Raw genomic sequence first — 15,027 nt, 5'->3', positions numbered from 1 at the left:
CCCACCAAACTCCTAGTTCCAGCACCTATGACTGTTGAAGTATGTATGTAATATCTAGTATCGGGCATCATAAGATCTAAAAGCACCTTCTGCTCCTTTGTGCAAATCAATATATATTCTTGGGTGCTTTCTGAGAAAAAAGAAAATTATTTTCCTTTCGGGAATTACTAGCCATTATTTACATAGGGCATCTCTGAAAAGCTGGTCATCCTGAAAATGCACAGTTGTCACCCTTTCTTTGTTTGAGTGTCTGCTTGCAAGTAGCATTGAACACCTCAGACCTTTCAGAAAAGGGTATATGACCCTGGAAACATATGAGACAAAGGTAAAAGCAATTAATGTTTTTATTCAGTATAAACACCACTTGTTTGTTCATCCATGCAGGGTAGCATCAATATTTGAAAACTGGATCAGATATGTCTTGTTATTCTGATACTTACATAAGTTCAGTCCCCTTCTCAAAAGAGCTTATAAACTATGAGACAAGTAGGAGAGAATGGGGTGGAGGACAGAGATAAATCATGCTATCTATCCATCCATCTACTGGTAAAATTTCAAATACCTCCAGCTACCCATCTACTGGCTAAATTCTTGTGGAGAACAACGCAGAAGATGCCTTGAAGAAGGATTTGAAGGTTAATGGGCTAGTAAGTCCTTAGTATGGAACACTTGCAGTGTTTGGCAACTGTATACGTCTGTTTAACTTACTATAGAAGCAGCAAAGAATCCTGTGGCACCATATAGACTAGCAGACGTTTTACAGCATGAGCTTTCGTGGGTGAATACCCACTTCTTCGGATGCAAGCAGTGGAAATTTCCAGGGGCAGGTGTGTATATATAAGCAAGCAAGAAGCAAGCAAGAGATAACGAGGTTCTCTCATTCTCTCCTACTTGTCTCATAGTTTATAAGCTCTTTTGAGAAGGGGACTGAACTTATGTAAGTATCAGAATAACAAGACATATCTGATCCAGTTTTCAAATATTGATGCTACCCTGCATGGATGAACAAACAAGTGGTGTTTATACTGAATAAAAACATTAATTGCTCGTTATCTCTAGCTTGCTTCTTGCTTGCTTATATATACACACCTGCCCCTGGATATTTCCACTGCTTGCATCCGAAGAAGTGGGTATTCACCCACGAAAGCTCATGCTGCAAAACGTCTGTTAGTCTATAAGGTGCCACAGGATTCTTTGCTGCTTCTACAGAACCAGACTAACACGGCTACCCCTCTGATACTTAACTTACTATAGTATTTTCATTTAAAAAACTGTAATATCACAGGATCACTGGTGTATTTTTATATATATATACACACACACACACGTATATATATGTATAGTGATATATATATATATATTTCTCAATCGTATTTGCTTGTAAACTATTAAAAACATTTTGAAATATTATTTTATTTAGATTAGAAGATGCAGTTAAAAAATACTTGTCGATGCCAAAATTCACAATATATTTATGCACTCTGGGTTCTTGGATCTCAGTGCTTGAGACTGGTTACATTTATGGTTAGCATTTTATTCACCTTTTTTTAAAAAAGACACCCAAAATTTATAATCATATAATAAGTTCCAAGAAAAAGACAAGACAAGAATCTCCATGTACCAGAATATTTAGAAAAAACAGACAAAACAGCATAGATACAATAGAAAACATTCACACACAAAAAGGAACCCCTTAGGTTAACAAAACATCCAAAGGCACAAACTTTGCCATTTGACATATAAAGGGAATAGCTCAACAGGAATCAATTTGCCACCTAAATACGTCTCAAAATGGAATGGCTACTTTTGATTTATTTTAGAAGATAAAACTTTAAGTCAGTAGAAACTGCACTGAAAATTAGACTCTATTAAGGTTTTTATTGGCCACCTGTAGTTTTCTGAATGGTGGATAATATAAATCTTACAGAGACTTAAAATAACAGACCAAATGGAATGGTCTGTTACTAGGCACACAAGGAATGAATCTGGCCTATTATGTTTAAAATCCTGCAAAACTGGAGGATGGATAAACATGATAAACTCCCTTACACTTCTGCAGTCTCATTTCCAACATTTAGCATAAAAATGTGGAGGCCTCAGATAGAAGTAGGCAATTTACTGAATTTATTTCATTAATAAAATTTAAAAACAAAAATCACTAACAATATCAAGCTAATTAGACTCCGTGCTTTAGAATCTTTCTTCATTCTCTGCATAATCCCTACCATTTCTAGTAAAAGCTTGAGACAATAAATGAGCCTTATACTGCACCCTGACAGTCAACAGACTTTGATGGAACAGTGAGGGAAATGAGTCAGTAAAGCTTGCTGGCGTGCAGGTTTGTTTTTGTTTTTTTGCAGGATTGGGACCAAATTTCTTCTTCCACATAAGTCTCTGTTTTGGATTATGTTTCTCAATACATATTAGCTTGTTTTTTTCCAAAGACAAACCTCATTCTGTTTGCAATGTTGTTGTCACCATGTTGGTCCCGAGATACAAGGTGGGTGAGGTAGTATTTTATATTGGACCAACTTCTGTTGGTGGAAGAGACAAGCTTTTGAGCTTCACAGAGCTCTTCTTTAGGTCTGGAAAAGGTAACCAGGGATTATGTAGTTTAACTAATGCACTTCAAATTGACACCTTTAATTAATTCGGATTAACTTTCCTGGATATCCCCACATAGACAAAACCTACATCCCTTTATATAACTAATCTGTCCCAAGAAGTATTTGCAGTTCCTCCCAATTTAGTATCCTAAGTGTATGTCTACAATTAAACCACTGCAGCTGCACCACTGTAGTGCTTCAGTGTAGACACTTGCTACAGTGATGGGAGGAGTTCTCTCATTGAAGAATTCTTTCGTTGACTTCGCACTGTACACACCATTTTTCATACTCCTGAGAGACATAGCTATGCCAATGTAAATTCCCAGAGCTGACCAGCCCTAAGATGCTATTTACTCACTCTTCTAGTTCATAAAAAGTTAAACAAAAACAGAACTAAAACCAGTCCCTGCAAAATCTTTAACTGATCTGTACTATTTCAGGTCACAATTGATTTCATACTACAATTGAAGGAGCTATACAGTTTTGCTGTGTGGCATTGTTTATGAAATGTGACTTAGCAACCCAAGCCAAATTTAGAAGCATCCTTCTTAACAAAAAATAAGAATTTGCAATTGTAAATAAAAATAAAAAACCCTACAAATGCAGAACTCTGCACTGCAGTAACCAACTTCAGGTGCAGTTTATTTCCCAGTTGCCTGGATAATGAAGAGTAAACAATTTCTACGGGCAATGGAGGTAATGGGGAGTGTACTTTTATTATTAAAAGGAATAAGGTGCTTGTGAAAGTTGTCACACTGACAAAACTAGAAAGTGAAATCCACTATTTACCCACAGAGCAGGTGTACCAGGGCAGAGGCAATAGAAGTCTCCCTAAACTATACTGCCAATTTGTCTCATTAATGGATGGAAGCAGCCACCCTCCAAGCCCACTCATATCTTGGCTTCTCAGCTAACACAGGTAACAAGTGTGCCAATTAGGGATGGAGTTTACTGTGATGTGGTTACAGTGATGAAACTTTAAAAGTTTGACAGTTCCTGTTATGAGGTTTCCTTCAAGAATGTGGACTAGAGTGCAGGCAAGCTACCACATCATTTCTATCCATGATCTCAAGATGGGAGAAATTTGGAAATATAAATTGCATGCTTTCTTATATGGTTGATTTGTCTATTATTTTAAACTAAAACATTCAGTGAAGACTTTAAGAAACAATGTTACTGGAGGGTAACTAATGTAATGCTTATTTTTTAAAAAAGGCCCAAGGTGCAATCCTAGCAATAAGAGGACTGATAAACCTAACTTCAGTACTGATGAAACTATAGTAAAGAGTAGAATTATCACACATGAACAAACATGATTTGTGGAAGAATCAACACGGCTTTTGTAAAGGGAACTCATGCTTCATCAGTCTATTAGAATTCTTTGAGGGTGTCGATAAGCATGTGGACAAGGGTGATCCAGTGGATGCAGTGCATTTGGACTTTCAGAAAAGCTTTTGACAAGGTCCCACAACAAAGGCTCTTAAGCAAAGTAAGCAGTCATGGGATCAGAGGAAAAGGGTAGGTATACATAGTCAGTTTTCACACTGGACAGAGGTAAATAGTGGCCCAGGATCTGTACTGGGAACAGTGCTGTTAAACATATTCATAAATAATCTGGAAAGGGGGGTGAACAGTGAGGGGAGTGAACATTTGCAGACAATATAAAATAGCTCAAGGTAATAAGTCCAAAGCTTACTGTGAAGAGTTACAAACAATTTCATTAAACTGGGTGAATGGACAAACAAAACAGCACATCAAATTCAGTGTTGATAAGTGCCAAGTAACGCACATTGGAAAACATAATCCCAACTACAGAAAGGGCTGGCATAGCCATGGGGAGATTATTTGTGTGTCTAATAGGCAGAGGTGTCAGGGAAGTTTCACCTGAAGTTTCAAGTCCTTCTGGCAGACACCTTCCACAAAGCCAAAGCCTGAGACAATGCCTCAGAAACACTATGCCTCTGTAGAGAGACAGCTCTATCAGAAAGCAGCCTTCCTTCTCTGTGGAAGGAGAAGGCATCTCTTGCAAAAGTAATCTTTCCTTTATGTCAGGAATGGATGAGCAGTTGTTTCTTGTTCAGAGAAATAGAGAAAAGAAACATCAACACTAGAATAGGGTCTATGAACTTATTCTCCTTCATGTTAAATAAGTTTCATCCAAAAATGTCTGATTAGACACTATTAACTCCCACACATACAGTGTTTCTTCAACAAAGAAATGAAAACTAGTGTCCCACTGAAAAATCATACAGAACATGGCTGTCTGACAGCCTTTTTGAAACTGAAACACTGTTTTGGGATGACACTCTGAAGGTCCTTAGAATGTGCAGGACTGCCATCACCTATAAAATGTTTCTATATAGTTACTGTCCTGAGTCATGGGCTCCTCATCCACTTACGTAGTACTACAGTTTATGCTGATGAAATGTGTAAGATTGTCCCGGCTGCCACTAAACCAGGGATACTCTGTTGTTTCCCATCTTGATGCAAAATGTAAGACTCTCCGTGCTACTCACTCTACTGAAAGCACATGGGAACTTTGGGAACTAGAAATATTTTAATTATATTTATTTTGTTTCTGCCCTCAAACCCAACTTTCCTAGGATAGAATCATAGAAATGTAGTGCTGGAAGGGACTTCAGAAGGTCATCAGGTCCATCCCCCCTGCTCTGTGGCAGGGCCAAGTAAACCTAGACCATCCCTGATAGATGTTTATCCAACCTGTTTTCAAAAACTTCCAGTGATGGGAATTCCACAACCTCTCTTGGAAGCCTATTACAGTGCTTAGCTAGCCTTACAATTTGAAAGTTTTCCCTAATGTCTAACCTAAATCTCCCTTGCTGCAAATTAAACCCATTACTTCTTGTCCTACCTTCAGTGGACATGAAGAACAATTGATCACCATCCTTTTTATAACAGCTTTTAACATATTTGAAGACTTATCAGGTCCTCCCTCAGTCTTCTTTTCTCAAGATTGAACACGCCCAGCTTTTCTTCTTTTTAAACTTTCTTCACAGGCCAGGTTTTCTAAACCTTTTATCATTTTGATTGCTTTCCTCTGGATCCTCTTGAGTTTGTCCACATCCTTCCTAAAACATGGCCCAAGCTGTCTATTGACTAACTATTGGTTCTAATAAGTTATTTCCATCAGATATGCAACGGCCTACATCCTGTCCTGTGATAGCAAGACATTTCTCAGTTGAGCTGTGTCTGGCATGAAGCTATGCGCAACAGGCAGCACAATTATCCAGTGAGCTATTGGGAAACACAAACTCAGTCTCTATTTGCATTGAAGTCTGAGGCAGCTTCTGAGGCATTCCAATAAGGACAGAATTCTTTGTAATTGTTTTTTCCACTCTGCTCACTCTCCACCATTTTTCACTCCAACTTTTCCATGGATTTCTCCTCAGTCACACACTGAGGTGTAGGCGGTGTGACCCACTGTTTGGAGCAGGAGTCTGGCCTATTTTTAGTCACAGCCGAATCAAAGGGCAGAATGAAAGGCGAGGTCAAGAGAAAAGCCAGTGTCAGAGTCAGGAATCAGGAGTTCAGAGGTAGGCAGGGACTATGGTTGGAGAGGAACAGACAAGGGCTGGAGAACAGCTAGACAGAGTAGGTCTAGCACAGCTGCAGAGTTGAACACCTTTAACAGCTGCTGTGCCCCTATTACTACAGGGCTTAAATGGTGATCTGTTGGCTCTTCTGACCAATCAGGGAGAACAATAACTTAGTTAAGGTTTATTGGTCCCTGCTGAGCTCACTGGGTTGCTAGTTGACTAGGCCTGAAGGTAGCTGAGTTCCTGATACTCTCTGCCTCCTCACTTCCCCCTTCACCATTATTTTACCTAAACAGAACTTTCACCCTACAAAAAGGACTTCTGAAATAATGTTCAAGCTTTTACAGTATTGAAGTAAGACCATCTATACCCTCATAATCATGTATGTAAGGGGAATTTAAAAGGAAAAATTATGTATATTATCTGAAATCTACTGTATGGGTTTAGCTGTAGTGTACATGCGCCAAAATAATTATAGTCAGAGCTTCACAATTATAACTAGACACAACTGTTACTTTTACATTTTCCTCAGATGGTATTAAGTCTTATACATTTAAAGAACATTATTAAAATGTATTTATTCTTCAGTTATTTTTAATCATAACATTCAAATAAAGTTTGGGTCAAAATAAGTAACCTGGCCCAAGGGGCTAATTTGCAGCGAGGTCCTATTTCAGAGTTGCCTGATAACCTCATGAAGAAATAATTAGCCCATTTAAAGTAACAAATTAAAGCCAATGCAATTAACAATAACCCTCATGATTACTTAATATTTTCTAAGAGCTTTCTAGAAAGCAATGACAGAATTTTATGCTGAGAGATAAAATTCTATTCATGTGGAGAAGAGAATTACATATGTTTACCATATTAAACAGGGCAGGCAAGAATACAGATGTAGTAAAAGGATATTAATAAATCATTATTAGGGAGTATTGCTCAAGTAAAACACCCACCCTGTCATTTGGCTCTTTTAGGTCAGTAACGATGATCAGCAAGTTAATTTGAAATTCCTAAATTTCTGCCCTTAGTGAGCAAATCAAAATTAGTTTGAATTTTCCTTTTAAAAACATGCAATCTTACAATAATGTAAATTAATTTAAATAATCACTGTGAGAGAGAAAGAAACATAAAAAGAAAGACCGGCTGCTGTGCACGAATCTTTAGAGAAACCTTCCAGTAGACCAAAACAGAGCCATAAGTGAGCCCTAAAAAAGATGTGGTTTATGAACCACAAATAAGAAAGCTCAAAGATTCTATAATTCTATCTTTTCTCTTTCATGTAATATCAGTCTTGGTTCTGTAATGTTCTCAGAATATCACATAGCATAGTACAAAAGTTAGTCTAGGGACCAACGATGGCTTATTTTTAAATTAAAAATATATACAAAATATTGTACTGAGAATCTAAGGCAGCTTATGCTGTTATCAGGTTCTTGACAAATTTTAGGCATCATGTTAGTAACCAACAATCCTCTGTCTTCCTTAAAACTTCAAAGAAAAAACTTTAGGACAGGAAGCTGAATTCATAAATTCAGTCCCAATGTAAGCAAAGTTATATCTTGTCATGTCAGCTGCAGGGGAGACAAAAGGCCTGATCCTGCATCCTTTGAAATCACTGGCAAAATTCCCATCAACCTCAGTGGGGGCAGGATTTAGCTCACTGGGTCCCAATGAATTTCTTGTGAATTCAACGGCATAACTCACGCTGGCTTCCATGGAACAGGATACAGCCCTTTAACTGGAACAGAGCCAGGAACCACCCACCACCACCACAAATGATCACTACAGTACAATGAATCTGAACAAAATTTACACACAGACACACCCACTCACGCACCCTTGATTGAGAATTTTGCTAGCAAAGAATCCTGAAGATTTCTTAAAGCTACCATGTAGTACTAAGCACAGTTTCTCTCATGGATTATGTCGCCAGTGCTTCCATACCTTTGTGGAACATTATACGACTAGAACTAGACCATAACAACATTGACTGACATTAGAAATACTCACTGTTTAAGACACCCCACCACACATTTCTCACACATTGGAAAATACCAACATCTGTAGGTAGGACACCTACTTATGTTAATAGTGATTAACATGTTAGTATCACAATCATCTAAAAATACCAGTTTGTGAACCAAGTACATTCCCCAATTTCTTGGCCAGAAAGGCATTCTAAAAAACTGAACTAGGTGTAACTTGAAAATTTTCTCTGGTTTCGTATGATGAAAAAAACCCAAATATAAGGGACTTTGAAAATTAACATTTGAAGAACTAGAAGGAGCAGTTCTCAAATATTTGATATATATGTTTACAAATGAAGTAATTAGTTGGCAAGATACAAATTCTGTTTACCAGAGGAAAACAGGAGAATACACAAAGTATGTACCGGTATATAAACACTAAAACAGTGGAACTAACAAACACACATGCAAGTGGGCTTGAGGCAAAGATGACTGTAGACGGGTCGGACTCACCCCTGCGGCGCCTCCTGCTGGTGACTCCGGGAATTAGCTCTTTTCCAGCGCTGGAGCGCCCTCTGCAGGCGGGTGATCCGCCTGTCCTCTGGCACCCCGTGTCCCTCCCCGGACCCGGTGCCCTTTCACATGGGGTGCTGCCCCTGGCAGTAACCCCTTTCTCCCTGGGTCTCCCCTCCTTGGGGAACCCCCACCCTCTATCCCCACCTTGCCTCAGTGTTGGCTACTGCCAGTCACTGTCTAGCCCCACACTCTGGGGCAGACTGCAGTATTAGCCTACTCATCACAGGCAAAGGGGTTTGGACCTGCTGCTTTGGCCTACCCCTGGGCTGCCCTCTGCAACCCCCCAGTACCTGTTAGCCCTTCGCTAGGCCGCAGCCTGGGGCTTTCTAGGCTGGAGCTGCCCAGCTCCTCAGCCTTTCCCAGCCCTGCTTCACCCTAGGTACCTTGCCTATAGCCCCTGCAGCCAAGCCCTTCTTCCTCTTCAGGCAGAGGAAGACTGTCTGGGCTTCTGGCTTCCCTGGCCTTTTTTATAAGGCCTGTGGCTCAGTTTGGGGCACGGCCCCAGCTGCAGCCACTTCCCCAATCAGCCCAGCCTAGAGCAGCAGCTCTCAAGCCCTACCAGGCTGCTTTTAAACCCCTCAGGGCAGGAGCAGGGTTTCACCCTGTTACAACGACACTTAATTTGAAAGAAATTGCTCCAAACAAAAAAGATCATTTTCTTATACTGATCCTCTCTGCCGCTCCCCCCACCCCGATGCAATGGACAATTGGGTTATTATGTTAATAATTATAAATCACCATGGTAATCACGATTCCACCAACTTATTTCTCCTACATGAGTACACTTCAGCTTTTTTAAGTCACAGCAAAGAAACCATTACCATAGTGAATGCTAGAGTCTATGGTAATAACTTTACAAAACTATCACTTTTAAGCCAAAATTACTTGACGATTAAGATAAGTAATTAACAACTGCTCACTTACTCCCATGCAAAATACTCAATTTATAGTGTCACTTACGCAGCGATTTTTCATAGTAAGTAGACATTTGTAAAAACCTCTGAAGCATATGCTTTTTTAAATAAGTAGGTTCAGTTACAGTTTCTGACAAATGTGTACCTGAGCCCCAACTGCTGTTTATGGTACTTGAGCAAAATCCTCTTCTCAGCCCACAGACTAATCTTGTTATACGCCTGAGAAACCCACAGGTGTAAGAGACACTAGCTCCTCCTCTTCTGATGCCCAGGGTGGCAGCAAAGGTGAAGAAGTCCGCACAGCTGCTGTGCAGTCCCTCCCCTGCAATGCCATTGGTGGCAGGGGGCTGGTGGAATACCTGCAGTATATCATAGATTGCAGGCATGCACAACAGAGCAGTGGTGAGGACCCAGCACCACAGCCCCATATTTTGACACACAATACCACAGACAATAGAACCAACCTAGATTCAGGGTCTTGGAATTTCCACAGCTCTTATTTAGCACATAGGATATGGACCTTTACTTTTATGCTCTCTCTTCAGAAATACCCTCTTTGTTTACTACCTTTCCAAAGCAAGACTTTCCTATTACAGTCTGCCAGAGAGCACTTTGGAGCTCCAACCAACCATCACTTGAATTTTTTCTTTTTTGCCTACTGATATTTTGCTAAAGATAAAGGCGTTTCAGTGAAATATAGACACATAGCTTCTTGTTCTCAGATGCTTTTACACACTTCTGTCCAAGTTGGAATAAAGACATACACTTGACACTCAAATACTTTTACAATGCCCAACTTCTTACAGACTTGCAGAGCGGTAGATTGAGCCCCGATCCATTCTTGGAAGCTCCAATTTGCTGTTTACTGGAGACAAACAATAATATCTGGAACTTTAGCAGATTTTTCATGAGCAAATCTTATCATTCTCTTTTAAAACTAGAGTAACAACAACTTTATTTAGAAACTGTCAGCAAATATGAGAGACTGACCATGTCAGAGTGCTACAGCCCTATTTAAAAATACACACAGGAAGATTTCACAAATTTCTACAAAAACTTGAATAATATTTTTGATATTTTTTTCTATTTTTCCTGGATTCTAACACTAACCCTATTTATAGGCTTCCTCCTCTATTCATTTAATTAGTAATTTGAACTTAACTATGAATTTCCAAGAAAAATAAGTTAGTGCCATTTTTCAAACGTGGTCAGTGCTAGTTTCACACCTGAAGATTATTATTCTGTTAATTTATGTGAACGAGGACAATAAATATGTATGTGATTTCTGTACTCCCTCCACCTAAATAGCTATGTCCTTGAACTATGCTACATTTTTAAAAAAATTAACATTTTGTAAAATCAACACTAGAATTTACTTATGCAGCATTTTTTCAAAGTAACCAATAAAAAAGGTGACATTCATAATAGACTACAGAGAGAAATGCTCACTTTTCCAAAGTATGCATTCAATAAATTGTGGATTCAAAGTAGGATTAAAATACATGAAGAGAAGTTTGTGGACTTTTATGCAGATGAAGGGAGTCTTTGAGGGAGTAGAAGGGGAAAAAATCAAACAGTATATTACCTTGAAATAGCAAAATGATAAATTGTTTTTATTTTGAAGCATAGGATATTGTATTGAGGGGGTGGGGAAACGGCTCTGGTAAAATGTTTCAGTGCCCATTGAAGTAAATAGGGTTTCTCTTTTCAGTAAACAGAGGAATAACTAATCTCTCTCCAGAACATAGCTGAATCTTTTCTGGGTTTTTTTTTTGTTTGTTTTTTAATTCCACTGGTGCTATTTGTGAGTTTTACCTTGTGTGACAGCAGACGAAAAATAAATTTAAAAAAGTTAAAAGGACAAAAACAAAACCAGTGAAAGAAGACAGTGTTAAGAAACAGTAATGTTTAAGAGAAAATCAAAGGAGGGGAGAGCAACTAAAAGACTGAAAAAAGATAAAGGGCAAAGGATTTAAAAATTAAACAGAAGGAAAAAGATTAAAGAAAAAAAGGCAAAAGGCAATGCAAAAGGATTTAAGAAGCCAGTAAAAAGAAAAGACATTTAGTTATGAGAAAGGAATAGCAAGTACTAGAGGAAAATACTCAGAGGTAATGAATCAAGAAATGGAAGAAGCGGCAAAGTTAAAAATTAATTAAAAACCAAGCAAAAACTTAGAAAAAACTTATTTTTCTACCCATTAGAAAAAAACATTCTCTGGATCCAGTGAATTTTTAAAAAATATCTAACCACCACTCATACATAGAAGGTAATTCTGTCACTTATTGGTATCTTTTAACAGGGGTGAATCTAAAATATGCAAGATGATCTAATTATCACTATAATTAAGAACCTTGGTAATTCACCACTACTGGGGATGCCTATCTACACAAACTTTTGCACAAAGTTCAATATAGTAGTGCTAGTCTAATTAAACAAAGTTGGTTTGTTTGTTTTTTACACAGGGTCCCACTTAATACTAAAAAAGTTTGTGCAGCATTTAAATAATTTATAAATGTACCCATAGTATAAAGCGTGATCAACTTTAAAAACTGCCATATCATATAAGACAAATGGTTCACATTCATCTCCAGCAGGGACCAGTACTGCACACTGCAAAGGAAGCTGTAAGAATCCCAAAGTGGACACTGTGGAATAACAGGTCCATAAAGTATTTTTCTAGACTCAGGTAGTTAGAGGAAGGTTTTGCCGCATGGCATGATGGTTTATGGCTTTTTATTTATATTACGTGAGTGTGGGGTCCTAACTATTCACATAAACATGTCATCTATTTTTTTAAAACATGCTAAACTCTCAAAACCAATGATATTCTAGGACAGTGAGTTCCCACACTTAAACGTGCTGCCTGAAGAAGTACTCCTTTTTACCAGTCTCTCATTTATTGTCTTTCTATTTAATTGAATGTCCTCATGTTCCAGTTTTATGAGAAAGTAAATAGAGGCTCCCAATTTACCCTCTCTAAGCCATTCATTATTTTATATACCTCTTCTCACGTCACCTCTTATTTGTCCCTTCTCCAAACTATACAGACCAAATCTTCTTAATCTCTCCTTACATAACAGCATTTCCATGCCTCCAATCATTTTTGTTGCCCTTCAATGGATCTTTTCTATTTCTGCAATATTCTTTTTGAGATGAGGTGACTAGAACTGCACACACTATTCAAGCTGAGGGCATACCATCGCTTTATATAATTGCATTCTAATATTTTCAGTATTATTCTTATGCTTTACTTAATAAAATTTACGTCTTCTTCACTCTTTTGACCATGACTGCACATTGAGCAGATGCTTTCAATTAGCTGTCCAAAAGGACACCTATGGATTTTTCCTGAATAATTACAGTTAATTTGGAATCCAGAATGTAACTGAGTAGTTCAAACTGGTTCTTTTCCAACATGTATGACCTTACACTTATCAACACTGAATTTCACCTGCCATAGCATTGCACAGTACTACTCTTGATTAACCTACATTATTTTGTACCTTCCAAAAATGTTACCACTTCTCTGTTCACCATTAATAATTATGTTAAATGCCAGTCTCAGCACACATCTTTAGGGAATCCTACTAATAAACATCTACCATTTGGACCATGTATTGCTACTCTTTGTTTACTCTCTCTTAACCAATTTGTAATCCAGACTTTATCACTCACTCATAAGTATACAGTTTCCTTTTGAAATTCCAAATAAACTGTATCTACTGTTCTCCTATATCTTCTATTTTACGGACACGCTCAAGAATTCTACAAGATTCGAGAGGCATAATAATCCTGTACAGAGGTCATGCTGGTTTGCCCCAACAATACTGGTTTCATGTAAGTGTTATATATTTTTAAACTTTAATTACTGTTTCAACTAATTTACCTGGTACAGAAGTAAGTCTCATTGTTCTTAACCAGTGCAATAATTTCCATTTTTTATGGTCATTTCTCAGACTCATCACTCAAAGATGCTGAACTGAAGAACATATTATCCTAGTTGGTTTCGTCCACTGTCCTAAAATGATGAGGAAGGAAAGTACTCTATCATATCATGAAATGTCATCACAGGATAATAAAGTTTTCATACTTTTTCCCCAGTTTAGCTCAATTAACTTAGCTCTACAATGTTTTTCCTCTTTCGTCTATACACAAAAGGAATGCATAGTTAAGATTTCCAGGTAATAACTTTCCCTTCCATTTGATTGACAAAACTTTTCTATACTAATTCGCTTTGTGTTTGAAAACTTGAAATGCAATAGAAGGAAGGAAAGTGTACTGTATTAAGATGTCTATTCATCAACGCATATACAATCACACGATTCAATCAGAAAGCAGAGATATACATAATTAATTTACTTTAGAATGTGGTTGAGGTGGCTACAGACGATCATATGCTAGTTCTGTGTTCTGATTTGCTGGGAGGTTCCACTTGTGGTATAATGAACTATTACTTTTCATTTCTGGATAACTGGGGAAGATTAATGTACTCAACTACGGCTCATGAATTACTACACCTACTTTCCAGAATATAAATGTTGTGTATACCAATCCATCCTTCATTGCCTAATAAATGCATTTATGAATAAACAGAAAGAATACATACATTTTAAATAACAGAGTTGTCAAGCATAACTAATCTTGTACATTTCTTTATTAGGCCTCAGGATAATATAGGTATAACAGTCAAACAATATGCAATATACATTCCCTCTATAAGGCTGTCTTTTGTAGCCTGGATTGGAATGGTAAGCAAGTGGAAATTTACAAAAGATATTCAGAATAATTTTCATGGCCCTGGATGCCAGCCTCCTCAAGGGCTGTGCAATAAACCAAAAGTCTTCTAATGACATATTTTGGGATGCTTTATTGTAACAATACAGTAAGTGCAATGATAATAAAGCAATACAAATACAACATTTAACGTACAGTTACTAGAATATTTGATTATATGAAGTAAAAATATGCACTTTTAAAAAGAGATGCATGCCTCAAATTTCATTTTCCATGTACATGTATCTAGAGCAGCAGTCTTGTCTCATTGTATTCCACCATACTATCTAATTTTGGCTATACTTCATTTTATTTGTTAATCTTCACAGCTTTCTCCATATGTTAATTTTTTTGTGTAAATAAATTTACTATAAATTATCTTCTTCATAGCACCATAGAATGCCATGTGTTTCACTGACAGAAGAAAACACTGTCCTGCTCCATTGTCCACTTCTTACATCTAGAAGAGGAGAGAAAACTATGCTTTCTATATACAAAAGATGAAGACCCTTTCCGAAAGAGCTCATAATCTAAACAACATAATCTAGTTGTGACACAGAGGCCCATTGGTGGTTCACTATCTGTGCCAGCAATTCGTCAGACCTGAAATATTCACTACAACTAACACTGTCA

At 37.7% G+C, this 15,027-nt stretch overlaps 1 long non-coding RNA gene across 1 annotated transcript in view; it reads right to left on the bottom strand.

The window, feature by feature from the left end:
- LOC120397878 overlaps window positions 1–9,788 on the bottom strand; it is an 85,036-nt gene extending 75,248 nt beyond the window's left edge. Inside the window, exon 1 of the long non-coding RNA XR_005594061.1 lies at window positions 9,667–9,788. This is a non-coding gene — a long non-coding RNA (uncharacterized LOC120397878). The remainder of the gene's footprint in view (window positions 1–9,666) is intronic.
- Between the last annotated feature and the right edge of the window lie 5,239 nt (window positions 9,789–15,027).

Source organism: Mauremys reevesii, linkage group 1 (genome assembly GCF_016161935.1).
Source record: "Mauremys reevesii isolate NIE-2019 linkage group 1, ASM1616193v1, whole genome shotgun sequence".
Lineage (NCBI taxonomy): Eukaryota > Metazoa > Chordata > Testudines > Geoemydidae > Mauremys > Mauremys reevesii.
The sequence above is the reverse complement of the archived record's forward strand: the minus strand, read 5'-3'. Positions and strand labels throughout refer to the sequence as shown.